Source organism: Pteropus vampyrus, unplaced genomic scaffold (genome assembly GCF_000151845.1).
Source record: "Pteropus vampyrus isolate Shadow unplaced genomic scaffold, Pvam_2.0 Scaffold132, whole genome shotgun sequence".
Taxonomy (NCBI): domain Eukaryota; kingdom Metazoa; phylum Chordata; class Mammalia; order Chiroptera; family Pteropodidae; genus Pteropus; species Pteropus vampyrus.
Window position 1 is genome coordinate 1,428,248 of NW_011888913.1, and position 3,638 is coordinate 1,431,885.

Below are 3,638 nucleotides of genomic sequence, written 5' to 3' on the forward strand. Positions count from 1 at the left end.
CACACGTGGTCTCGGGCAAACGGCCTAACCTACCTGTGCTTCAGTCACCTCACTGGGGAATCTGGAATGACACTAGCATCTACGTGGGCTGCTGTCACCAGGACTGATTCAGATAATGCACGTAGAGTCCCAACCGCATAGAAATCGCTACGAAGTTTTGGCTGCTATTGTTCTGGGCCTCTACCCACTTAGTCCGGTTCTGGTCAGTGGTGCCATAAAGAACAAATCTGATCTCATTCACGTGACCTCCCTCCACGTCTGGACACTGTGCTCACGCGTCCTCCAGGCGCAGCGCCCCATGATCCTCCAAGTCCGCGGTCCCCACGATGGCTGCGCAATGCCCGCTTCACCAGCGGGGTGGAAAGGACCCTAGGGGTTCACCTGAGGACATGCAGACTAGAGTCCTGGGGCCAGACTCGGTGTCTAGATTTGGAGACTGAACTCACCAGGTGTCAAACCAGAGACCGCCCAACGCCACTGTCACCCTGAGCATGTAAACAGAGAAAATTACAGCTTTCACGACTGCTGAACCACTTGAAGGGAGCATGTTTATCTCGTCAAAAATGAATTCTCCCATCACAGGTCGCTGTCTCGATCCCACTCTATTTTCTTATTAATATTTATCCCTATACGATTTTATTTAATTCGTTTATTTATCTCTTTAAATGATTCCCTCTCCACCGCCCTAGAGACCTTTCCCCAGAAGGTCAAGGAGTCCATCTGTCTTTTTCAACACTAAACGTTCAACACCTGACACCTAGTACGTGCCCAATAAATAAGTGTTGATTTAACGAATGTGTGGCACATGATAATCATATAATACATGACAATTCTTTTTTGGATGAGGTTATGGATGCACAGAAAACATCTGTTAAAAATGTTCAGTCAGGAGTTAAAAGTTTTACAGAAAATTCTGCAGATTCTGTAAGGGTGAAAGATAGACATGCTTCAGCACTTGGTGGTTAAGGTTGTGCAGAGGGTGACACAGAATGCCAACTGTTCCACAAAATCTGTTCTTTTTCTCTCTCTCTAAATAAGCAGCGAATCCTGACGTGTAGCTGAACACGTGACTGTGCAAAACAGACCTCCTATTTTCCAGCTTCCTTTACACCTACGTAGAGCCACATGATGAAGTCCTGACCAGTCGGAGCCCTTCCTTCTCCATGACAACCGGAACGGCGGCGCGTGATGAGCCATGCTGAGTCACGTGGTGGAGAGCATCACACGAGGATGGAAAGATGGGACAGAAAGGGCCTGGGTTCCTGGCTCCTGACAACTGCCTAGAGCTGAGCCACCACACCAGCCTGGGAAATAACAACCTTCTTTCCTTCTCTTCAGACCGATCACGTGTGGTCTCCATCATATTCATCCAAATGTATGTCCTGAATATAAGTGAACACGTGAGAGTTTTTACTAAAGAGTTTTACGCTTCTACCTGTCATTTCAGCCACTAAAAACAAGGCCGGTGATACACTGTTTGTTAGCATCATACAACTACGTTCTCTTTTTATTAAGCACACCCTGACCTCCTCCTGTTTAGATGGTGATTAGATGATTTCTCTTAAGTGTGAAGATGATATAGTGGTCCGTGCAGTGTTCCACCGAACAGCAGGTCCACCCAGAACCTCGGAACATGACACTACTGGGAAACAGGGTCTTTGGAAATGGAGTTAAAGATCTCAAAATGGAACCACCCTACACTTAGGGGTGGCACTAAATCCAACAACTGATGCCTTTATTAGGGAAAGGACGAGGAGGCTTGCACACGCAAACACACAGGAAGGCCACGTGGAGACAGAAGGCAGGGATCAGAATGAGGCTGCCCCAAGCCACAGAGCCACCGGGAGCCATCGGAAGCTGCAGACAAGAAAGGATTCCCCCCTAGAGCCTTCAGAGGAAGTGTGATGCTGCTGCTGCCTTGATTTTGGACTTCTGGCCACCAGAACTCTGAGAAAATAACTATCCATTGTTTTAAGCCACCAAATTTGGACTAATTCATTATGATATACCCAAGAAACTAATATAAAAGATGAACTAGACTTTTTGACACGCTGTTTTTAGTCTTAGGCTCTGATCTGTCAGTGGGTCCCAGTAAAAAATGAATGGCACACTCAAGCATTTTACTGAAGAAAGTTAAGATCGAGAAAATCAGCAAGGGCCCATGAGGAACGAGCAACGGCGAAAACACCTCAGCCCTAGGGCTGAAGATGCAGGGAGAATGTATGTGTCTTTCCAGAGTAACTGTCAGGACCTAATCAGCAGTCAGCCTCTGAGGCACAAAGCAGGACAGAAAGGAGCCGAGAAAGGATCTGGGCGTCAACGCAAATGGACAAGAAACAGCAGAGGTTTAATGGGCTGATTTACCGGAATATGCGGCCGTTCAAAGGGGCAGACTAGAGAGTGAGCTCAAAGGGGACAGATTTAGTCATTCCTGCAAACCCCAAAGCTCGGCAAATGAGAGGCAGCATGAATCTACTTAGGTAGACAACCCAATTACGATAGTAAACACCATGCCAATTATATTTACTTAAAGCCAGAATATACGTTGTCTACAATTTCACACACTCAAGGGTAGGATATTAGGCACAAGGTACATGAAATGTGACTGTCAAGTCAATGGATTGGTTATATGTGAGGACTGCCTGACAGTCCCAGTTCATACGTAGTGTTTGATCGCATGGCTGAATGGATGAAGATTTCTCAAAGTTGTGTTCTAAACTCCTGTAGGTGTTAGGAAAATATCAGGTCCAGTTTGCTCCCAGCCTATCTGATCCACTTGAAGAATGCTCTGTATTTTCATATTAGAACTATTTTCAAAGCACAGACAGACATTATACATGCATGATTCTCAGAGACTCAGGCTTTGAGTTTTTCAATGAAATAAAATGAAATGGGCATGAGCCCTGCTAAAGGTAGAATCCCAATCATGCAAAGCCTTCCGCTTCAGAAATAATTTAGCTCTATTTCCAAGCGACATCTACTTCTAGTTGATCAGTGAAGCAGTGTGTGCTCTGTAGGTTTAAGCAGAGAGAATATGAATAGAATGTATCATACACAGAATTTAGGTGAAAATTAACATGCGAAGAGAAATTTAGGGGGAAATGAATTAGAAAATTGGTCAAATAGTGAAAGAGAGGGAGGGAGGGAGGGAGGGAGGGACAGGGTAGTACTTTCACTCATTTTACCAAATTGGAAAAAAAAAGGAAGTCATTTAGATGGATTCAGCCTTGACCGTCAAGTTCTAGAGGATAGAGAAGTAATGAAAATATTCACATATATTCATATATTAAGCAGCTTCTCCTTCCTCTCCCTGGAGGATTTTATCATGACGAGCCCAGGAAATTAGACGAGAACGTGTAACAAAAACTCCTAATGATTAATAGTTTACGGGGAAGCCCCGTAGTCTGTGGAAGAATACTGAGTTCCTGTGATGAGGTCATTCACGAGTTAGCTCACATCCGCTCCTGGATGCTACGCACCTGTGAAGTGGAAGAACTGAACCTGAATGTGCAGCTCCGACTCTGAGCATCTCTAGCCTATGAATGAAAAAGCAGAACAGTTAACCCAACTTCCATGTTATCATAACATCTTTGGAGTGACGTAAGAATTTAGAAGCGTAATGCCACTTCCAGAGGCGA